The sequence below is a fragment of the Ambystoma mexicanum genome, chromosome 2p (assembly GCF_040938575.1).
Source record: "Ambystoma mexicanum isolate Mex_15411 chromosome 2p, UKY_AmexF1_1, whole genome shotgun sequence".
NCBI classification, from domain to species: Eukaryota; Metazoa; Chordata; class Amphibia; order Caudata; family Ambystomatidae; genus Ambystoma; species Ambystoma mexicanum.
In genome coordinates, this window is record NC_090923.1 from 48,628,151 (window position 1) to 48,653,317 (window position 25,167).

General features: G+C 47.4%; 1 protein-coding gene across 1 annotated transcript in view; it reads left to right on the forward strand.

Moving 5' to 3' along the window:
• The first annotated feature begins 1,240 nt into the window (after positions 1-1,240).
• The window catches only part of CCDC51 (coiled-coil domain containing 51), a 74,899-nt gene continuing 50,972 nt past the window's right edge, over positions 1,241-25,167 (forward strand). Inside the window, exon 1 of the mRNA XM_069643219.1 lies at positions 1,241-1,481. The gene's annotated coding sequence lies outside the window, so the exon portion shown is untranslated. The remainder of the gene's footprint in view (positions 1,482-25,167) is intronic.

The following is a 25,167-nucleotide window of genomic DNA, read 5'->3' on the forward strand; positions in this document are numbered from 1 at the left end:
CCGAGGCTCCTCTGCACAGCTTGGGGCTGCCCCTAACCCCGCCGCGGGCACTCTTGTTAATCCCCTCTTTTCCGCCCCGCCACAGGCTCACTCACTCACCTTCTCTGCCCGACATGTTTGCGCTCAAGAGGGAAACGGTTGCGAGGTCTGAAATACAGGAGCAACGAGGCGCGCGCGGAAAAGATCGATACCGGAAGTAAAAATCGCGAGGACTTCCGGTGCGGGACGCGCCGAGGGGAGACGATCGCGGCGGCCATGTTGAAATGTACGACACGTAGGCTGGAAAACCAAGAACAGAATAAACTGTTAATGGTTCGCGCGCGCCTTCAATTGATTACATGGTCTATCTGTGGCAGTTTATTGATCGTTATATAATTAAAAAGCCTTAGTAAATTTAAATGATAATAAAGGCTCCTTCAGTGGGCTGAAAACGTAGAACCAGTCACTATCAAATAAAAGCGGTTCTGAAAATACAGCCAATAACCATACTACAGGGTCGCCGAGAAAGATGCTCAAATGAGAAGCCTTCCTGAACAGCGTCCTTCTTTAGTTTTGATTGCCGAGTGTCCAAGAGGCAGCGGAACGCTCGAGCTTTCGAGGCGTGAACGCGCTCTGCTGACGCACTCCAATGACAGAGGTCTTCCATTTTGGATCCCCTAATGCCCATCTCCACCAGCAATACACGAAGGTGCTGGGCGGCCTGTTGTTATATTTGTTCACCCAAGTACCAACCAGTCACTTGCAAAAGGAGGATCTGCAGAAATGGTACAAACACTGTTCCTTTTCGTCTATCAGCGAGCACTGCTGGTCAGGCTAGGGTGACTATTAATTACTCAGCGAGCGACTGATCAAAAGAATCAATCTCGGCGGCCATCTTGGAGCAGGATCGCGGCGTCTTTAACAAATAGAAAGTTATCTAACCTGAGCAAATGCAAGACAATATTTGGCCAATTTATATATATGAACAATTGAATGAACTATTCTACAGGGTGAATTAAAAATCAAACAATGCCTTACATGTATCCATCAATAATTATATAGCCAAAGATGTCGGAGTAATTATAAAATACAAAAAATACCAAAGAAATAACACAGGCTGCTCTTTGTCTGTCCGTCTCCGTTAAACGCGAATACATGTAGTAATTCCAAGCGGGTGGTCCTCGCTGGTTACCCTTAGTCCGTCGTCCCTCTCCCTCACTCCCATTGTTACCCACAACAAAGATGGAGAAGTTGTGACTTCACCGAGGTCACGTGCCCCCCACCCCCGGCGGTGCCTGCACGGCTGCGGGCGCAGTCCAGGCTATGGGCGGAAGTCATCCCGGGCTGGCGGCTCCTGGTGTCAGTGGGGTCCTCGCTCCCCCCTCCAGGATCACCGGCGGCCCCCATTGGATGCGCGCGCGTGGGATGAGGGAGTGCTTCCTGCTGGCAGGAGAGATCCCAGCAGCCTCTGCGCGCCACTGACAGAAGGGGGCTCCTTTCAGGTGATGAGACCACTCTCCTGCCTTCTCAAGGGCGCTCCCCCATTCATTTCTTCATCTTGACAGGGACACGTTTGGAAAACATTTCTGGGTGTTTGGGTGGGCTTTGTAAGATTTGATGCATATTGTGCACATTTTTTCCAAAATCTGTCACTTATTGATGTTTGTAAGGTTGGCCACCCTATCGTGTTTTTTTTTTTTTTTACTTCCCTCTGGAGAGGTTCTGTCATCACATTACTGAAATATACACCTGCCCACTTTTGATAAGGTGTGTATTAAAGTGCTGCACCCAACATCACCCAACTCTATTGGGCGCGGGGCATGCCATGCACCACCCAGCAGTCACACATCTTCTCTGCACCACAAGCAGTGAGCTCCAAATAGCCAAACCATGTATTTGGCTGATTTTTTTTTTTTTCTGAAGCACTGCAGGTGTACCAAATACACCTGAGCGTATGAGACCACCAGAGGCCGGGTGAGGGGTCTGGGTGGAGACCCGGACAGAAGAGAGAGGGGCAGAAGAGCAACATGTAGGTAGCTCCAAGGAGGAGAATATGGATAACCTGGGGAGGTAGTGGCTGATTTCCACCAGGCCTGGCCTGAGGGTGAATCCTAACACCTTGACCCAAAATCCCTCAACAAAGTATCACCTCAGCCACCCAACTTCTCAGACACTGCCTACACTGCTGGTGTAAAAAATAGTGCCCCCCCTATTACTACTGCCTACACAGGTTTGTCTTGTACTCGCAGCTGCTCTTGACTTTGCCAAATCCCTCTATTTCACAGAACTTATGTCAGCTCTTCACAATGTATCCATTACCTTATACGCCATGCTACCTCCATCCTCCCAAAATCCGTTCTATATCCTACTCTCTCTGCTGATGACTTGACCTTTTCTGTAAAATCGCAATATGTGAGAATCCCTGTCAACCCCCCCCACATTTCTCTCCAAGATGCAAGTTCTTATTCTACCATGCTCCAACACTAAACCCACTCACCCTTCTCCCATATCCTTTGCCACTGACCTCCTCATTCCTAACCCATGACTCTCAATCATGGGGTCCTTTTTGATAGCAAACTGAAACTCCTCCAGTTCATCACAGCCACTACCACAGCATATGTGCCCACCATAAGAAAAGCTGCCCACAACACTCTATTGGATTACAGCACTTGCCTACTTCTAGATCTCTCTACTCCTTCACTCCCCTCAGCAAAGTCCTTAACTTTGCCACGCACGCTCTTTTAAAACTACCTGGATCCTTTTAAAACGCCTCACATGGGTGTCTCCACGCTAGATGCATCTTCATGCAGAATTGCTCTTTAAGGTCCTTCTCCTTGTCTTTAAATCTATCCATGGTCTTGCCAGACTATATCCCACTTTACATATTTTCTCGCAACTGCACATGTCTTTCTTTGGCAACCACCAACCTCTCACTCCACTGCTATGCCACTTCCTGCTCCTTATATGTACTTTCTCTCCTCCACTTAAACGAGCTACGTATTATGGAAGCCATTTTATTTTGGGGAGTGATTAAAATCCGGCTTAACCTTCACCTGCTAGTAAGCAGGCAACCTTCCCAAACCCCCTACCTCTCTTTCTCAACTAACCTCACAACCCTCCTCTCATGCTAACGTGTCTGAGTCATGTATATTCTAACTATGTATATTCTGGCGCTGGCTCTTGGAATATCAGATTCTATATGTTGTATGCACTATTCCCTGTCCTCTTTCTCTTTTGAAATGTAACCACTTCATTACCAGGTCAACCTGTGCCATTCTATCAATGTCATTTGTAAAGACCCCGTTCTCGGGGACTGCCACCGCCATCAGTAACTGTACATTCTGTATGTGATTTCTGTTTGGAATAACATCCTGGCCTTGAATGAATACAATTCTATTTGTAGATAAGTTAATCGGAACTAGATCAAAATAGGAGACATCCTCTGGTACAAGGATACCAATTATGTCCCCCGATGCTCTAAGTCCTTCGTGGCCCGGATTCCCCGAAGTGTTCATGCACTTCTAAACCTTTTTAGTCCCCACGATGGGTGTAAAGAGATTGTTTTTTTTTTGTTTTTTTGCTGGGCTAGTGTACTGAATTAATGATAGGTGACATGCGTCAACCGTGTTTGACGTGTCACATTTGTAGTAACGTGTTCAGCAGGCCTGGATCTATCTCCCACAATCTCAATTTTCAACAAAGATTATAATAATAATAATAATAATAATAATATTTATTGTGATTTAGTTTACATTGAAACATTACTCATAAAAAATAAAAAAGCACAAATAAGATAAAAGTTATCATATATAAAACAACACTTATCATACAGATAAAAATACATATCTCTGGGAAGATAGAAAAAAGAAGTACATAAAATTCCCTAAATGAACAATAATTTCATAGTCATCTGAATTAGGTTTCAATAGTCTCAAATTAATGGTTGATCAACCACCCTGTAATGCTTCATGATAAGAACTACTCCTCCTCAGGGCAGACTTCTAACACTCAATAGGAGAAACATAGATGGTATGATATTATGTCCAGCCTTATTTAGATATAGTCCCATGGCCAATAGCGAATTCACTTAGGCTCCAGCAATAACCGTACCATAGCTCAGCTTTGTAACTTCCTACATAGTTATGTTAAGTCTAATTTCCACCTTCAACCAGATATTATACAATGCCATCAGTAGCCTCATGCTGTTAGAATTAATACAATGATGCCAAAATAGTTCCTCTTTGATGTATCCGTAACTGTGCACAAATTTGACCAAGCAAAGATTTATAACACTTGACATTTTGTGACATTCTGTCAACAGGTGTCTGGCCGTCTCTCGGTGGTTCTGTTCGTTACATAGTCGGCAGAGTCGTAGATCTGGAGGAATCTTGTCTCTTCTCCCAGTAATCATTAATGAAGATAGTTGTTAAGCCTTAATAATATGATTAAGCGTCTAAGCCTCGCATCTGGGCATAGGTTAAGGTAACTCTGTTTTTAAAAAAAAGTTATACAGTCTATACTGGACAAACTGGTAGCTTTTCAGCTCCCGGAGATGATTGTAGTTCTCTAACCAGTCCCAGAGGTCTATGCGTTTGCCGAGAGACCTCTGTACATCTTCGGTGACACTACCCGCCCTGAATTGCCACCCGATAGCAGCCAAGAATTTAGACATCTGCACCGTGAAGGGGAACAGGGAGTTTGCCTTAGATATCTCTTGATGGATCGCAATTAATAGTCCATTATTGGTCTCACTACTAATTTTCAGGTAAAGTATGGCTTGCTTTTTTAATACTAAGGCTTTCAACAAGGTCAATCCCAATTCTAGTCTTATTATTGCCATGGGTATTCCTGGTGGTAAGCCCAGGATAGAGCGCCAACATTTTCCTTCTATCACCTGTAGCCATTTCAGGTCAATATCGAGGAGAGCTTCCAAACCATAAGTAATCATTGGGGACAAAACTTGTATATATTAATTGGCGTGTACCCCAGATGGTAAAACCTCCCTGATTGACTGTGAATCTATGGAACAAGGTGGTCAGTTGCGCTGCTCTAATGATGCGTGACTGTTTACATATTCCATAGTCACCAGCAGTCTCAAATTCAATCCCTAGATAGCGATGGTATCTAGGCCTACTCCAAGCTGCACAAGGGTAGTGTTTCTTTTGGTGAATCTCATGACCTTTTGTTTTTTCAAATTAATTTTAAGGCTGTTTCTCTCTGCATATTCCCAAAGGGCAGTAGCTGACCTACGTAACCCACTAATAGTGTGGTCGAGTATTACTAGGTCGTCCGCATAGGCTAATACAGGGCGGATGGAGTCTCCGATTTTCGGGGGACAGTTTGTCGCAGCCCTAATGGCCACGGGGATGTCGTGTACGTATAGATTGTATATTAAAGGAGCCGTAACGCAGCCTTGTTTGACCTCCCTGTTTTGGAGGACGCTTCTAGTAGTATGGCCTTCCTGATCCAATTTTACTCTTACAGATGTATTTTGATGGAGCAGTCTAAGATAATAAGTCAGGCCTTCGGGGCAACAAAGATTATTTATGTTGTCGAACTTCGACTCCAAATCCAGGCTAGCCAAGGAAAGGGTTCGTCCAGATCTAACAATTTTCTAACCAATTTCAATGTTTCATGTGAGGGTTTCTGTGAGATGGGGATTCATGTAGATGCTTTAACATCGGTAATAAAGAAACTTCTAAGAGCATGGGATAAGAATGAAGATGGTAATGATTTGTTGAAGTAACGTAAGGATGTGACATATTGGTACACAAATGCTAAGGATATGGGCATATACATTAAGAAGTTCCCCTCGCAACAGGTACAGACCTGATACATGAAATTTAGTTTGAATTGTTTACAGACCTTTGAGGCCATAGGTACTAAGTTGGGAGTACATTGGTAATTAAGTGTTGTGTAGGTGGAGAAATGAGAGGGCAAGTGACTTTGAATGCTTGGCTAGTTGCTTGAAACTTGAAATTTGTATCGCTACATGAACCACACTTCAAAAATATTGAGAAAATAAGTTACGCTATTTTCATGGTCAGCCGGCCCTAAAGTTTTTCTTCATTTGTTTTTAGTAGAAAGTTGGACCAATTGCCAGGTATTTGTAATGTCCATGAAAGAAATGTCTCTATTTGAAGTTCAACAATTTATTAAAGCCTAGAGCACTAAAAGAATGAGGTCTATAAAAACCATGTATTTAGCTCAAATCCCATCTTTTTTTAAAATATGGTTTAGAATGTTTTCCAAAGAATTGTATTGGAAAATGTAGACATGATCTAAAGTATCAGTCCTTCCTCTGTTTGCATGGATTGAAACCAAAGCAAGCACACAACGTTGGCTACAGCTGGGACGTTTCCAGTCTAACTTGTAAGGGAGCAACATGTATTATAATATTATTAAATAACAAGGATGCTATAAAAGAGGCTCTTTAATGGACTATATACGTAGTAAGTTACATTTTATGATAATTTACAATGTAGAAATACAATAAAATGAGCACGAGGAATAATTGTGTTTTTTGTAAGCTTGGGGGCGGGTGGAGGATTTTTTTTGTTTTTGCTAATATATTTTCTGATAGAAAGCAGGGAGAGATCCAACCCCACTAATATTGCCTGACCCCCAACTCTCTTTACAGTTTGGTCAAATTCAGCCAGCAAAGATTTTGATCAAAAAGAATTTGACCATTTGCTCTGCGTGCATCAGAACCAACACCGAAAAATGAAACCACAGTGTATGATTTCAACCCACAGCGTAATTGGACCATTCCAGTGGTAAAAGGCACTATGCAAATGATACAATTACACGCAACATTAATTTGCACCTATTCCCGATTCTGTCTTTACAGAAAATATTTGGTTTGAGTGTTACCACCAACGTTTTGAGCATTGTCTAAACCGCAGAAATCTGATGTGTGTTTGCTAGACAGCAAAGCCACTGAGGATGTAGAAGTATTGACATAATTGAATTAAAAGGGGGATTGTATCTGATCTTAAGGTGTTTCCAATTAACAGCCAATGCTTTTGGTGGGACACTGTTTTGTATTGTATTGTGCTTGTCATTTGTATGAGGCCAATTTTAGATAGATAATTTTACGTGCTTAAGACTACACATTTTTTTTAAAGCAATGTTTTGACTGTTTATGCTTCATTACTTTATCTGACCAATTTGATGTGTTAACAGTGCTTTTTTTCCCAAGGGAACATTTTATTCTTTTTCACGTTGTACTTGAAGATATTGTCTTTTTCTGTTTTCTATTTTGTAATTGTATTAAGTTGTTTTATTTTCTAATGTTGTATGGTTCTGGCTTAGGACTGATAGTATAATGGCAAATAACAAAACTAATGTAAGTTTATCTGTGAATATAGACATCTGACGTTTTATGTCCTTAAGGAGGTAATTCATAGAATCCAGCGCACAAGTGGCGCACGCGGCTGGCGCACAGTGTGCGCGTGCGAATCCCTGCGCTAGCCGCGTGCGCTAAAATCCAATTCCGCGCACAGCATATTCATGGACTCCAGCCACCAAAACCAGCCGTGGCGCACAGTGGCGCAGCGACCCTGCAGCAGCGCCATTTACGCCCCCAAGAACGCCTCTCGCGCAGGGAAAAGCCATCAATATACCCAATCCAGCGCAAAGGGCTGCGCTAACCCTGTACCAGCATAGCAAGCGGGCTACGTGTATCACTGGGGTGCGCGGGAAGTACCTCACGCGATATCAGCAGGGTACATGTATTTCAGGGTGCATGGGAAGTTACACACGCGATTACAGCAGGGTACCTGTATTCCATGGGTGCGCGGGAAGTCCCACACGCAATTCCATCAGGGTACGTGTATTTCAAGGGTGCGCAGGAATTTCCACACGCGATTGGGCCCGTGCGAGCAGGGTACGCATATCTCAGGGGTGCGCGGGAAGTTCCACACGCGATTCCATCAGGGTACGTGAATTACAGGGTGCGGGGGAAGTCTCACACGCGAAATCAGCAGGGTACGTGTATACCAGGGGTGCGCGGGAAGTTCCACACGCGATTCCATCAGGGTACATGTGTTTCGGGGTGTGCGTGAAGTTCCACACGCGATATCAGCAGGGTACGTGTATTTCAGGGTGCAGGGGAAGTCTCACACGCGATTACAGCAGGGTACGTGTATTCCAGGGGTGCGTGGGAAGTTCCACACGCGATATCAGCAGGGTACGTGTATTTCAGGGGTGCGCAGGAATTTCCACATGCGATTGGGCCCGTGCGAGCAGGGTACGCGTATTTCAGGGGTGCGCGGGGAGCACCACACGTGAATTGCACGTGTGGGTCCTCCCAGGTGTTCCCTCTACACCCTCCACGGCTCCTGCAGGTGGCTCACACCACAGGGGCCTACCCTGCACATGTCCTGCAGGCACCCCATCCACCATGGCCATGCCCTCCAGCCAACCCACATGTCACCTTGCACTACTGCCCACCAACGCATGTCCCCCTGCACCCCCAGCCACCAGGGGCACCCACCACAGGCCCCCACCCATGTTTCCCAGCACCCCAAACCACCAGCAGTGCAGGGGCACCCACCACCAGGCCCCCACCCATGTCTCCCACCACCCCCACCCCCAGCCACCAGGGGCAGCCTCCACCAGGCCCCCCACCCATGTCTCCCAGCACCCCCACGCCCCAGCCACCAGGGGCAGCCTCCACCAGGCCCCCACCCATGTCTCCCAGCACCCCCACCCCCCAGCAGTGCAGGGGAACCCTCCACCAGGCCCCCACCCATGTCTCCCGCCCCCCACCCCTCCCCAGCACTGAGGGGCACCCTCCACCAGGCCCCCACTCATGTCTCCCACCCCCCGACCCCCCAGCACTGTGGGGCACCCTCCACCAGGCCAGGCCCCCACTCATGTCTCCCAGCACCCCCACACCCCAGCACTGTGGGGCACCTGCCAGCAGGCCCCCACCCATGTCTCCCAGCACCCCCACCCCCCAGCACTGTGGGGCACCTGCCAGCAGCCCCCCACCCATGTCCAACTCATGTTCCCCACCCCCCAGCACTGTGGGGCACCTGCCAGCAGGCCCCCACCCATGTCTCCCAGCACCCCCACCCCCCAGCACTGTGGGGCACCTGCCAGCAGGCCCCCACCCATGCCCAACTCATGTTCCCCACCCCCCCGCCCCCCAGCACTGTGGGGCACCTGCCAGCAGGCCCCCACCCATGTCCAACTCATGTTCCCCACCCCCCAGCACTGTGGGGCACCTGCCACCAGGCCCCCACCCATGTCTCCCACCACCCCCACCCCCCAGTCACCAGAGGCAACCTCCACCAGGCCCCCACTCATGTCCCTCTGCACCCAGGTCCTCACAATCCCCAATCATGTGCGTTATGGTCAGCCTCCACAGCCAAAAGGCCCTACCAAGTAACCCATTCACCCACATGGAAATGGAAGTTACATGTTACACCCCCAATGTTCATAAAGCAAATGAACCCATGTCCGTCACACACAATGGTTGCAAATGAATGGGAAAACACCCAACATGACATGCATGAAACCAATGAGATGATACCACACAGTGAAGTATGAAAACAAAATTGTATTAAAAAAAATTGAATGCAAATGAAATGAAACAAACTACAAAGGCAATGAAAAAAAGATAAGCTGCATGTCCGTCCAAAAAAATCAAAACTACAAATCCAAATCCAAAAAAAAGTTGTTCAAAGTCACATTAAAAATAAAATCAATCCAATGAAGAACTATGTACAAAACACCCAAGGGTCCATGAGCCCAACTGAACAAAGGAAACCTACAAAAAACCCTAACTAAAATGCAACTATATACAAAAAGTGGAGCTGTGTCCGTCGACTCCAAATCATAAGAAGAAAGAAATGAAACCTAAAACTAAAGAACTATATACAAAGGCGGCGGGCACGTCCAGCGGCTCACTCTGGTGTTCAGGGCCAGGGCATCATCAAACTCCTCGTCTATGTCCCGGAGGCGGTCCTGTTCCATGGCCCCGAGGGTCCGCAGGGACGACGCCATCTGCTCCTCCAAACCCCTACGGATTGCCTCGAGGCACTCGGCCCGCCTCAGGGCCCTCCGCATGGAGTTCTCCGCCCTGACCATTGTGAGCCGCGCCTCTTTCGCCCGCCGCCGCTCCGCACCTATATGCTGGCCCAACCGCTGCCACACGGAAGACACTTCCCGTCCTGGGTCCTCCTGCCCTCCGGCCGATGCCTGCCCCTCCGATGTTGATGGCCCCGAGCCATGATGCCTCCCACGTTTACTCCGCTGCTGCCTCCGACGCCACTGCCAGCACGACGGCATCCAGGCTGATGGAATCCACCCACGCTGTCGTGCACGTGCCCTGCCTGATGATGCCGGCACATCCTCCATCTGCTGGGGTACAGTTGCTGTGGTGTCCACCCCTGCTGGACCTCTGACTCCCGACTGTGGCAGGGATGGGATCCCCACCGAGCTGGCTGCATTGGTCAGGGCAGGTCCACAGGGGGCCCTGCTGGCATCTGGGCCGGAAGACGGCAAGGAGAACGACTGGCGTATACTCTCCACAGAGGAGGAGAGGGCCGCCAGATTGTCCGACACATGCAGGAAACCCCCGAATATGAACGATCCCAATTGGGCCACGTCGGCACGGTGCTCTTCGTGATGACATGCGTGCTCCTCCTGGGAAGTACGCACGGCATCACGAATCACAGCCGTGCGCATCGCGACCCCAATCGGGACCTTCTCCATACGGCCAGGGGTCCCCTCGTCCGCAGGTGGAGGGGAGTCAGATGACATGGACATCCCCTCTACCTGCGGACGGTCCTGGGACGGGGCATCCCTGCTGGTGCATGGTGGTGCACCCACAGGGTCAGGGACAGCGACATGCACAGGCCCCTCCACGGTGACCTGTGCTGCCTCCTGCCCCTGCCCCTGGACTGCACCACTTGCACCAGCAGGGATGCCCCCACCAGGCCCCATGTGCGCCTCAGTGGCGGCCTCCTCCTCCTCTGTAGAAACCACCAACCTGGATGGCTCCTCACCGTCTTCCGCTGTAGCAGGCCCCTGTTGGGGCTCACCCACCCCTTCCGCTGCAGCCGTGGAGGCATCCCCGCCGCCTTGCTCCACAGCGCCGTCTCCGCCCTCTTCTTCACTAGCCGCTGCGTAGAGGGAGACATAGAACACAAGCATCAGGGTACTATACAATGGTCCCCTAGACAGGAAGCAAATGCAGATGAGTGCCACTGTCAAAGTACACTTCCATCATGTCCCTCCACAACACATGTGTCAGTCCAGGCAAAACACACACAGTGACAGTCATGGTGCATGCCATGGACATTTCCATACATGTCCAATGGACTCTCGAAACATACAATGTAATGGAACTCGCATGCATCATGGGTCATGCCTATCACATGCACACACTTCACCTCAGTCACATCCATCTGGCCCCGTACACCGCAATCACAGTGGATAGAAGGATGACTAGGCTGCATCAGTGAATCTGTACATTGGCACAGACATGTGTCATGCATCCATGGCATCCACAAGTCACAGACACGGAGGTCAGGCACACAGACATGGACACCATATATGTACCTGGCATCAGCACCCATCCCTCACCCCCACCCATGTCCAGGAACAGAGACTGCCATGTTCTCATGTGTACAATCTGCATAGGGCACCCCATGTCGCATTTAAACACATGCAACAACCGTGGGGTTCACACATTACTGGTCGCACATGCATTAGCATGATGTCCCTGCACACATACATGTGTACATGGCCTATGTCACACATACAGGCAAGTATCAGACAACCAGCACACTGCAACATGCCCTCTCTCACATAGCAATGCTTGGCGACTTACCGCTCAACTCCAGACGGGTCTCCCTCTCAAGGACCTGGGCGTGGAGCGCTGGGTGTACACGTTCCAGGACCCCCATCTGGATGGAACTCATGCGGCCCGGGCCCCCCTCCACGAGGCGCCGGGCCTTCATGAGGGTCCTGGACCTCATGTCTTCCCAGCGCTTCTTGACCTTCTGGATGGTGCGGGTTGCCACCCTCCCCCCGCATTGATGGCAACCACACAGTCGGCCCAGATCCTCTCCCGTCCTTCCTTGTTGGCGCGGGACGATCCGAAAAGGGCATCATACTGCCCCAGGACTTGCTCCACCAGGACACCAACTTCGGTGGCAGTGAAGCTGGTGCCCCTCTGGCCGGGGGTTGCCACTGGTGCCAGATGTGGATGTGCCCGACATGGCAACCCCAGGGGCAGGAGTGGGTGGGCAACTGGGTCCTGGGGCTGGGCTGTGGAGCGATGTTATCTGAGTCGGGAGTCTTCTGTTCCAGCAGGGGTGGACACAGCAACTGGACCCCTGCAGATGGCTGATGTGCAGGCACCAAATGGCAGGGCACGGTGGCAGCAGGCAGGCAGGCAGGCAGGCAGCAGCAGATGGCACGTGGGAGGCTGCTCGGGGCACTGGGGGGCAGTAATTCGGCCTTCTGGGCAGGAGCATGGTCTTCCGTGTGTTTTCGCGTGGCCAGCTTGATACGGAGTGATTTGGCACGCGAAAATCCTGCACGTCAGCGTGAAAATCGAGGAAAGGCCCTTAGCGCGTAAGCGCGTCAGCGCGCGTACGCAATTTCATTGGACCAAAGGCCCTTACAGCGTAAGCGCGTCTGTGACGTTTTGCGCACGGGCGTTGCCCTGGCAGGGCTTGGAGATCCTGCGTGCCTTTACACTGTTCTGTACGTGCTTTTCGTGCGGTGCGTGTGTTTTCCATCCGTTGGGGGGGTTCACACGCTATTACTTCAGAGCGGGTTGGCTACGCGTTCTTCTACACGCAAGGCAGACGGTGAGTGGTACCCCGCTCCCCCAGGCCCGATCGCGTGAAAAAGTTCACGCGAACCCCTGATGTACACGTAGCCCGCTCCCCCAGGCCCGATCGCGTGAAAAAGTTCACGCGAACTCCTGAAATACACATAGCCCGCTCCCCCAGGCCCGATCGCGTGAAAAAGTTCACGCGAACCCCTGAAATACACGTAGCCCGCTCCCCCAGGCCCGATCGCGTGAAAAAGTTCACGCGAACCCCTGAAATACACGTAGCCCGCTCGCACAGGCCCAATTGCTGTATGTTGCCACTTTTGTAATGCGCAGGGACGCTACCGCCTGCCTTCGTGTGGCGGACGTGTTTCGGCTTGTGCGTGTCTTTGTCTGTGCGTGGCTTTGCCCTATTCGATTCCATGAATACGTGTGGTTCGAGTGCGTGTGGGCGTTCCGTCTGCTTCCCTGCAGTACATCCCCAGTTGCTCCCTTATTTTTGCGCGTTGTTCCCCATTCCGCGCGTTACGCCCCGTGTCCCGCCCACTTTCTGGCGTATGCGCCGAGGTTGTGCGCTTTCACTGTGCGCGTCGCGCACGCCTTTCGGGATGTTGCAGTGACTTGTGCGCCATGCACGGGTTTGGCGCACATCCCGGGGTGTACACACGCAGGGACTTCCATGAATCGTGCGCGTGCGCCTGTTTTTTTCCGCTTGCGCGTAGATTTTCGGCGCACGTTTGTTCCATGAATCGGCCCCTAAATGTTTTCAATGTCTGCATATTCAGTCAGTAAATGCAGAAGTATGCTTAAGATTGTACTTTCTATGGAAAAATAAAAATGCCCATTCCCCATGAAATTGAGTCCTACATCCAACCTCGCCAAAATTGTCACAGTAGAAGTGTTACAGTTGACAAAGCCACATTTCCAAGGCTACATGTAAGAATCCTAGGGACTCTGTGGGCTATTTTCACCAGCCACTGGCTAGTGATCATTGACTCTTGGAGAGCAAGCAGTGGTGTATGTGTAAAATATGAGGTGGCTATTGACTGTTTATGGCTGGCTAGTAGCTCGCAGTTTAGCTATGTGCAGTAGTACCCAAAGGTGGGATATGTGGTTCCCTAGGTTCCTCTACGCCTCCCAATCTTTCTAGCATTACGAAATCATGTGTCATTACCAGGAGGAGTTGCTGTGCCACATAAAGACACAGTCCTACTCAGATAAACCCCCCTCTGTCACCAACCCACCCGTTTCGTTAGTCAAATAAAGCCACACACACCTGGAGAGAATGAGACACACTTAGCAAGCTTTTATGCATAGATTCAACCTTTTCACATTTGAGATTCACGCTTTCTCACGAAGACCACTGATTGGCAAATGTTTGGTGGCTTAGCTCATGAAAAGCTGCACCAGGAGTAAGCATTGCATTATGGAGCTGCACTGGAGATCATGAAGCATCTCACTTAGTCATCATTTTTTTTTTTAAACTTTGATTTCGTTCTGGGCATTGGCGATGTCCTAGTAATCAAAGAGGAGCAGGGGGGGGGGGGGCTTTACCTGCCAAGAAAACTGTGTCCCGCACCCTGGCAGAGACCAACCTAAGAGTAAAAAGGAGAGCTGTATGCCTGCTGAGGGGTATGCCGGAGAGAAAGTAGTACCAAGAGCCTGGCAATAGACTGGAAGCTTTTTCCTAGGAGGATGATCCCACGCGTTTTCGTTAGAATAGCACAGCCTGACGAAAACCCAAAGCAAGTGGGAAGAAATGGTTGCTAGTATGAAAATGTTGAAGGTAATGATACCCAATGCAAGGTGGGCAGGCAGAAAAATACTTGTGGGTAGAAGGTTGAAAACGTTAACACTGTAAGCAAGGGGAAGGAAATATTTATTGGTAGGATTTTCCATGAGCAAGCAGTCCCTAGGACTGACGAAGTGAGTGAGATTTTATATCGCTGATTTAAGACATATGTTATTGACATCCGGAAATTGACTACAGGAAAATAAAAATTCTTTTAATTCTCTGTTCCCCCAAAGTACATGATTGTCTTGTCACACTTTCCCATTTCCTTTTAAATAGAAAAGTTTTTAGTGTTATGATGGATATTATTGTGGTTAGTGTAGGTAGTGAACTGGAGGCTTCCAGCCCTTTAAGATGAGTAGCAATACCCTGAAGATAGATGGGGATGCAGATTTTAATCAAACATCAATAATTCAGACGACACAAATAGCTTGACAAAAGTTTGTCTGTTTTAATGCAAGTACTTTAAACAGGGAGTACAACGAACAACAGCAATCGCTCCATACTCTAACTCTCAATCATTTAATAAAAAAGCTGGGTACTAATACCCATAATTGGTCATAGCTGATGTGTTGACCTGCGTCATTACCAACGTCATCCTACTTGGCAAACTACAGAAACTTATCGGGAAGCGGGATTGGCTCTAAGTGAATAACTAAGCATAGGTGTCATATCTGTATGGAGTAACGGGGAGAAATAATTGTATAATCAACAACAGGTGGGGCAAATAAGCCCTCCCTTCAAAATGACCACTATGAACGTCACTAAATGTATGACGTTCCATTGGCTACACAAACTGTAGGACCCCCAACTACGTGGTCCTCTACAATTGGTTGGCTAATCAGTAATTTTCCACCTACGTGAGCAGCACACAGACTGAACAATCAGGTGCAGGTGAGCTTGTCTTGATACCAGCTTCCCACCAATTAAAGATATAGTCCATCACCTTAACGGTTCAGTGTCAACTAGTACTTTGAAGTTGGCCTTGAGTTTGTACTGTTCTCTGGGACTTTTTAGGGAGTATGGGTACTATCGGGCTTGCGTGTGCAGGTGTTATCTTCTCATCCATCCAACTTTCTTACATCATGTGACTGGACACCACAAATTGAGCCTTTTCGTGTATTTTAATTTTATTCTTCAATAGTCCTCTGACGTCTTTTGTTTTGCTTGACCTTCTTCAACAGGAGTTTCGTTCTTTCAGTATAATTGTAACCAATGACAGCCGATTCCAGTACTGATAAGACCCTGGCTTTCATAGCTCAGCCACTCCTTAGCTGAACTATATTCTGTTTAATTCAATTATGCGACCTTGAATTCAGGTCTTCCTCATTCAAGACTGCTTTATACATAGTGGAAACATTCATTCTTCATTCAATCCATATGTATTTGAGGTATATATGTATATGCTGGCGCTTGCCGCAGTCTTAACTATTAAAATATGTGGCCAGCTTCATGATTGCTTTGCTGCTTGGCGTTTCATTGCATCTGTACATGTTTAAACTAAGTAAGTATCTTCATCAGGTTTGTGGCACACATTTCTTCATCTTGATCCCAAGATGTTACTTATCCTTGGTACTTCTTTGTTCCTATAAATCGTCTGCCTCTCGGGTCTGGTTATCATCTAAATGGAGTCGATTCAGCTTTGTATGACATCACCTTTGTTTGTTTTTATTATTTGTAATGCGCGGTCATATCCTCAGGTACCAGTGTGCAGCATTTACAAGAGATTGCGAAGCTTAGTTACAGCAGCAAAGTAAAGAAATTCTACATATGCATAGTAAAAGTAATAACCAGAAAAATATACATATATACAGATGGGCAATAAGTACACAGAAAGTACAAACAGTAAGCAGTACAATATATACATCTGGCAGTTTGGAGGTGATTCATAGGCCTATGTTTTCAGCCATAAAACGACCTTAGAACGGAAATTCTGAAAGGGAAGGTTCATTCTGAGAGTTGGCGGAAGGGAGTTCCACAGTTTAGCTGCTTTCACTGGGAAGCTGTTACCCCCTACAGTGGAACGTTTGAAGTTGGGGATCGAAAGGCAGTCTTTGTAGGCCAATCTTATGGGTCTCGGAGAATTCCGTCTATGAAATCTATCGATCAAATAGATAGGGGCAGCGTTGTTGAGGGATTTGTGCGTGAGAGAAGCAGTTTTTAAGAGAATTCTGTCTTTGCTAGAGAGCCAATGATTCTGTTGGGAATGTACTGTAATATGCTCTCTTTTGGAGATGCCTAGTGCTTCTCTAAGAGCGTTATTCTGGAGAGTTCGCAGTTTGCTGGTGGTGGCTTTGGAGGTCCCGAGATAGAGAGCGTTACAGTAATCCAAACGGGACAGTATGAGGGCTCTAGCAACTAGTGTCTGATAGAAAGGGTTTGGCTGTACAAATCAGTTTGCACGTGTAGGCCGTGGAGGAGGCTAGAGAGTTCACCTGTCTGTTGAAGGAAAGGGTAGAGTCCAAATAAAGGCCTGGTGTTTTAACCTCTTGTTCTACGTTGATGCTATGGCCATCGATCATGAAAGAACAATAGGCAGGGCTGGTGGTAGTGCCTAAAATCAGATGAGTTCTCTTTTATCATCATTCAGGCATAGTCCATGTGTGGCCATCCATGCTTGGATGATGATGTACACCCTATTCAACAAGGCCAAATCCTTCCCGTGATCTCCTGAAAGCAGAAGGAGGATCTAAGTATCATCAGCGTAGTTCATGTAGGTGATACGCAGATGATCCAGATCCTCGAAAAGGGGCTTGGTAAATATGTTGTACAGTGTGGGCGAGACACAAGAGCCCTGTGGCTCACCGCAGGTGATGGGTATGGGGTCTGCTGCAGCTGTGGGTGAAAAGACCCTCATGGTTCTGTCGTTGAGGAATGATCTGATCCATGTGGCTTCAGTTTCTTTTTTGCTGTCTTAAACCTTTGAGGAAAGGTGTATACCATTTGTTCAGATGGGTTTTGGGCTTGCTTGGTCTACGTTTAAGTGGGGCGATTAGATCCAGCGAGGTAGGCATGATTTTGTTGTATTAATCAACCAGGGTCTCTGGGTTCATGTTATCAGGGAGTGCGTTGAGTGTAGGGAGTACGTTCGGGATGAGTCTCTCCACAGTGATACTCTTTTTGTTTCTTGTAAGTGTGAATGGGGCCCTACTGAATGGCAAGGGTGGGGGTTGGATAGTCGAGAGCATGAACGATACCAAGTGGTGGTCGGTCCAGGCTAGTGGTGAGATGTCAGTGATATTAGCTAGGCAGTTGTGGTCAGCCACCCAATCAAGGATTCTGCCCTTGGCGTGTGTGGGTTCCATACATCTTTGGATAAATCCTAAATCGGAGAGGGTATTGAGGGTAGTACTGGCCATTAGGTCTTCTGGGTCGTTAAATCCCATGTTATAGTCCCCAAGGGTGAGTACTTGCGTGGAACTTTTAAAGTTGCTAGATAGTATAGTGTTGATGTCCTCATCAAAAGTGCCTAATAGGCCTGAGGGGGGCATAGATCAGATGGATATTGAGAGTTTGGGCATTGGTGAGAGGGATTTTGACTGAGAGTAGTTCGCAAGAGAGGATGTTGATAGTAGTTACATTTCTCATGGTAAGACTACATTTGTGTATAATTGCAACACCCCCACCTCTAGAGTTGGATCGGTCTTGTCTCAGGATGGAGTAGTTGTCTGGGACTGCAAGCATGAGCAATGGGCTTGCTGCTGGATGTAGCCAAGTCTCCGTAATAGCAACAAGGTCAAGGTCTTCTTTGAGGACCAAGTCTGCAATTTCTGTAGCATGCGCTACTAATGATCTGGCAGTAATTAGGGCTCCCTTGACTTGGGGGCTAGCAGTGGTGTTGAGGTTTGTAATTTGGGCTTGGTCTTGTAGAGGTTCAGGAGAACCCTGATTAGAGGGACTCTGTGGAGGTATAAGGTTGGAGTTCTGGGATGAATTGGAATGTATGGTAGTTGGGCTCGGCCGGACAGTCGTAGTTCTTAGTCTCTGTCTGGTGGGCATAGAACAGTAGAGGGGCTCATACATTTTGGCTAGTCTGGCTCTGAGACCTAGATTCCCATCAGTAGTAGAACGGGGGAGGCTGGTAGGTAGCAGTGGTTGTGGGCCATTTGTATGTAGAGAAATGACTACTAGGTCACTTAAAGGTGAAAATGTTCAAATGCATAGCGATAGGTGGTTGGGGTGACATGCTAAGCAGTACTGTGGTGTTTATGAGGAGCAGGAGGCAGGCCACCAAGCTGATGCGCGGGAGACACATACTAGGTCATTGTGACACCTGGGTTAGAGATAATACAATTGTGCTAAAATACAGAAAGGTAGCACCTAAATTTGAACCAGCACAGTTAGGCTAAAATGCACAGGGTAGCACCTACATTTGAAACGGCACAGTTAGGTTGAGATGCACAAGGTAGCACCTAAAAATCGAGATAGCACAAATAGGCTGAGATACAGTTACGCAACATCTGGATACAGTAGGACTAGGTGGAATGCATAGCATAACGGTGTTAAAATGCAATAGGCAGTATCTGTGCACAATGGGACACGTTAGACAAGGTGCATAACATGGTTGAGCAGAGATGCAGTTTGGCAGCAAGACATAGTTAGTCTAAGGTGCTGAGGGCAATATCTAGCATCAATATGAGGCAACGGGCTAGTGTGTGGAAGGGAGGACCTAGCATTAGGCTGAGAATATAAGGGTAGCTGTTAGATTAAAGTGCTCTTGGTTACAAGTTATACAGAGCCTGGATTCAAATAGCATATGTGACTAGGGGTGTAGTACGACTGGGATCAGAAGATTGCATTAGTTAACGTGCCGTGGGGCAGCTGTGTGCGAAGGTAATGACATTTGTATTATAAAATGAGAATGCGCATGCCAGTCAGGGGTTAAATTGTGGATGCACTAAGGCATTCATCCATGTCTTTTAGTTTCTTTATTTTTTTTAATTTTTATTTGTTTTTTTGCAAACCTTTAAAAAATACAGATTTACAGATCTTTCAGGACAAACAACAACCCACATCTCTTAGAGTCTTAACACATGTTTGGTCACCGCACACATCAACAAGACCAGACCTCAAACCGTCTTGACCATCTGATCAGCCAACATAGCATGTAGACACTCTTTTACCGCCTGAAGAAAGGAAACCAAAGCATACAACACAGGTCTATTAGACCCGTCAAACGGGGCTTTCCACCAATCGTCTCGGGTTAGGAATTGGTAGTTCTTTGTGACTGTGCCGAAGATGCTGTTTCTTTCATGCTCTAAACCGGGGAATGACATTGTCAGATGTTTGAGCGTTTCGTTCGAGATGTTACAAAAGCTACACATAAGGTCTGAATCAGATGAATGGGACCAATAGCAGAGCCGTTCCTTGGTCGGCAGAACATTAAGCCTGAACTGCAAGTATAAGGATCGCATCCACTGGTCCGGCAAGCGAGACAAGTTTGCCGGCACGCAGCCATAGGCTCTCGCCTCTCCAGGAACTTCTTGCATAGACCTAGATGTTGCTCTTTGGTTACAGGTGTTAATCCAGTCATTTCTCCAGAGCTTCAATTTAGCAGCATCAGGGTTTTCGAGCAGCATTTGTGTCGTGATGTCATATGAGGTGAGAACCTCATGACATAGCTCATTCCATTGATATAGGATTGTGGGAGCTTTCTCTGTCTCTGGTTTATGAAGTATTGCAATTTGGGTCATCGGATTTGTTAGTGTTAGTTTCCTGAAAAGATTTGGGAGATTCCAGGCAACCCTCGGTTGTATAGAGATGTACCCAAGCTCATATCTAACGCAGACCATAGAAGTACCTTTGGGAAGGTGTAGAACTTTAGACCAGAAAATGTTTTCGAGCGAGTTCCACACTTCATTCCCGCAGTCGAAAGCATTTTCACCGGCGTAGATCAGTGAGGGAACCACCTTCTGCTGGAAGAAGTTTAGCGTTGGTTTTAGGGAAATTTTTCCAATTTTTTTTGTTAACTAGAGACGCTTGACATGCCAGTTGTCGGCATTTTCTCTTTACTGCTTCCTCCCATGGTGCGTCGTTTCTACTTGCACTTATTCGCATTCCTAAGTAGCAGGTGTTTAGCACACGCCCAATGGGTTCTTTGTCCAGATACCATTTAAATTTCTGCCGGTTTGTTTTTGAACCTTGCAGCTTTTCGAAGACGATGATTTCGCATTTCCCCCTGTTGATGTTCAAGCCGTTCTCTGTTAGATATGTTTCCACGGCGATTAGTTTACGTTGTAGACCTGTTGGTGTTGAGTCTAACAGAATGATGTCATCCGCGTAAACTAGATAATCAACATGAGAACCATGGATTTTGGGTGGAAACGTGCGTAAACCATCGAAGGCGTCTTTGATGTCTGATATAAACAGGTTGACTATACTTGCTGCTAGAGGGCAGCCTTGTTTTACGCCCCTAGAGGTGATAATAGGAGCTGATAAGTTGCCCTTTTGGTCCAGTGGAACTGATTGAGGTGTTTGTGTGAAGTTCTCAGATGGCAGCCAACAGGCTAGACGGACAGTTCCATTTGGACATTTTTCCGCATAGCAGCTCTCTGTTAATACTATCAAACGCCTGGGGTAAATCTACCAGCGCAAGATAGATCTTAGAGTTTGATCGGAGGGCTTCCATCTTCAGTAGATTTAACAAAAGGAGATTAACGCAGCAGCCCACACCCTTAACAAAACCTGTCTGTCTTGGATCTACCCGATGGCTATTTGTAGACCACTCCAGATGTTTTTGTTGGCGAAGGGTGGCGTACACCTTTCCCAGCACATCAAGGAGTGCGATTGGTCTGTAGTTCTTAGGTGCGATCTCCTTTTTTAAATATTGGAATAATCACCTGGGATTTCCATGAGATGGGGGTCTTACAGCACTCAATGATCCTGTTAAACAGCAAAACACAGAAGGCGGCCCATTATTCTGGCTGGTGCTTGATCGTAAAGTTCGTAAGCCCGTCTGGGCCTGGTGCTCTGGAGTCGTGCACATTTTTAATGACTCTCAGGATGTCCTCATATTCAAATGCGAGATCCCAGTGTGATAGGTTTGAGGGTTCATAATCGTAAGTGTGGTTTCCCTTATGAAAGAGATCAGCATAAAAGGCTATCCACTCGGACTCAAGCACCAGGTTGGCCTGAAGGGCATGTTGTGGAGCAAGATTGTCATTTATAAGTCTCCAATAATCAGCTGAGTTAGAACACTCCATTTTTGACAGCATAAGCTCTGCGTCGTTTTGAAGCATGATGGCCTTGTGAGACTTGAGCCAGTTCTTATAGCCCTGTTTGCACTTCCGTGCTTGAAAGCTGACATCTATGGGAGGTTGTTTCCGTATCGTTCTCAGCTGCTAGTGTAGAAGGCGTTTTCGTTGTTGCACCTCAAGATCGAATTTATGTTTAGGTGTGAATTGGGTGTTTCTTAGTTTGTTCTTCCCTTCTTGATATTGCGTCAGAAGATGATCATACTCCAGGGATTCAGAGGACTGGAAGCCCGTCAAGATGTAACCCAGCTCACTGGAGTCAAGATTTAAACGAATCCGTCCGGTTCCTGTTCTAAATGAGTAAGCCCATCGATCCTGTGAAGGTAGGACGTTTGAGGCAAATTTAAGAACCACCATATCGTGGTCGCTGTGATGCATTTTTGTGACAGCAAAACTATTGGTTCTCATGTGGATCTTTCCAGATACGAGAATATAATCAAGTGTGGAACTTTGTTCCCCTCTTCTCCAGGTCGGAGCAGCCGGAATATCTCCCGGAGTTTGGCCATTTCCAGGCACCACTGAGTTGTCAGTTGATGCTCCAAGTTGTTGAGTCGCTTCTTGTGGCCAGGTAAATTTAGATGGCTAATACAGTCGATGTTAAGATCGCCACAGATGATCAGGTCATGTTGCAGGCCGGTTTCCATGAGGTCATCAAGCGCCAATGTAACCTCATCTATGAAGTATTTAGCATCGGTGGCCCCATGGTTCCAGTAGAGGTTAAGAATACAAAGATTTGAAGCCACGCCATCGGCTGCCCCTCCAATACCAACCTTTACCACTTGGATAAAGGGGGAGATGTTGGCAGAACTCAATATTCGGAGACCTGAGTCGATCTTTACTGCCACCAGGAGACCAGCCATAGGTCTACCCTTGGTCTGTTTAATTGCAGGGTTATGGGCGATTTCAAACCCCTCCAAAATTGGTCTTTCACACAGCCACGTCTCCTGTAGGCAAACAAGATCCAAATCAGCAGTGTTAAACAAGTGGCAGAAACCCCTGGTGTTCCAGGATCCTAATGTGTAATTTTTACATGGGATAGGGGCCTGGCGTTAACATGACTGTTCGTTGTTTAGAGTTTCAGCAACCCAGGACCAGTCATTTCCATTCGCTGTTTGCGGCAAGCAATGCTCGATCGAATCTGCTTTGGAGGATGCTGGGTTCGCTCCTTGGATTGTTATCCTTACTGTTTGAGGCAACTAGCAATAATCGCATATCTTCCAGTTGTTAAGTGCAGGACATTGTGAATTTGCGAGGGGAAGTTGGTTTGGCAAGTTGTATGCTTGGTTGTTTTTGCTATCGTCTGCCATATAATACTCTTCTTTCATTCCACTAGTTGAAACATGAGACGGGGCTAGGGAAATGTCAAAACCCAACGACAATAGCACCGGGCCAGCTTGAAGAAGTGTGTCAACTATGAGTTTGGACTGAACGTGTAGAATGACTGCGTCGTTTTTGGTGTCGTTGAAGAATTCCATGATTTTTAAGTCTCCAGATTCAATTGCTCTAAAGCTTGGTACAAGATGGCATAGCCACAAAACGTTGTGACGATTCATAATTAGATCGTCTGCAGAGTCGATACGTTCCAAGAGCACTTGATGGAGCAACGGTTCATTTTTTTTAGATTGATTGACCTTATTGGAGTCGTTTGGCGGATTCTTTCTGGTTTTTGGTCTTGTTGGTGGACTCCCGTTTGACTTTGGCTGCAGGGACATAGTCGGCTGAGGGTCTCTTGTGTATTTGTTTGAGGAGTCCAACATGGCAGACCCAAACAGCGGCAGCTTTCCACGACAGTCCAGCAGTATCTGAGCGCCGGGCTCTTCAAGTTGACAGGCCGATTTGTTGGATAATGTTGACGTCTTGCAACGTTTTTCATCCAACGTCATGAACATCTTCTTTTGGCAATCCGAGGCATCTGATGAAGCTGTTGTAGGCTGACTGACTTCGCACAGTGTTACAACTCTGTTTGACAGCTGAGGTGGTGCGTAAGAGTGAGGCTTGGTTGGACATAAGGATTTTGCAACAGAAACAACATTGGTGTCTGGTTTTGGACAAGCTGGTGCCAGGGGAACAGAGTTGTTGTCGACAGACTCGGCCGCTTTGGCGGGGCTGCCGTGCGAGGGGTTTGTTATTTCTACCCCGCCCAGGTCTTCAGCCACTACATCATCATATACTGACATGTTCAGCAAGTCTTCAGGTGTGTCACATGAGTTGGTTTTTGAACCAGTCGATTGGTCTAGCTCGATAACAACCTCTTTAGTCTGGAGATCTGACTCACCACTTGTTTCTTTCATAAAAGTTTTGTTGACAATTACGTTGACTGTTTTTAGGTTTCTCAGGAATTTCCTAGAATCATTGCCTCGTTTCGTTTTTTTCAGGGGCATGTTTTTTGATTTTTTGGACCCGTTGCCTTTACAATTTTTTGCTCTGGATCGAACTGTAGGAGCATTCTTAGAAGATTTAAAAATGTCAAATACTGCTGAGGCAGCACTGATCACCTCTTTATGTGCAGGTTCAATCTCCTCACCAACCAAATCTGGGCATTGAATCTGGTCCGAGGAGGAAGCCGTTTGGGGATCTAAAAGAGCCAGGTTTCCTGCTGCTTGGCTTACCAAAAGAATATCATGGAATTGAATAGGGTTGCTTTTGGTTGAACCGGCCAAATTTGGAGGTTCGTCGGTTATTTGGGCTCCTGTTTGGCTGACAACGTTGTCAGACGCCAGGGTGGGCAAATCTTGAATGCGTGTAGAGGAGGCTTTTTCAGCTGTGACCGGCAAACCATTGTTATTTCTGTATGTAAATGCAGTGGACGCCGAAGGCAGATCACAAGAGGCCTCAGGAAAGCAACTTGAGGGACCAGGTACCAACTGTTGTAGGTCACAAGAAACCCCGTTTCCTCTAACATCCAGGGCACCATTGCGAGGACAATTTACTGGCTTTTGTTGAAAAAGGTTAAGGGCTTGTTTCGTCACTTCTGCCAATAATTTCCTGTCCAAGTTGGCATTTTTCTTAGTCCATTAACGACCCCATCGCTAGCTCAGCCTTGTTATTGGTATTTAGCACTGTGTCCATGTGGATCATGTGCGTGTTATCAAGAGCCTCAATCTTTGCGTTCATGCCGGAGACTACGGCTAACAGATCTTTTAGGCTTTCATTCAAGTGTTCATACATTTTGAGAAAGGGTGCCAACGACATAGTCGTTGAGGACATGATGATAGTCTGAAGATCTTTCATATTTGGGATTTGGCGTGCGTTGGCGTTGGTCTCTGTTGTGTGACCCGCTTGGCGCTTTCTACCCAAAGGAAGGCGTCTGATTTTTGGAAAAGGGCGCTCCATTAGGGATGAGT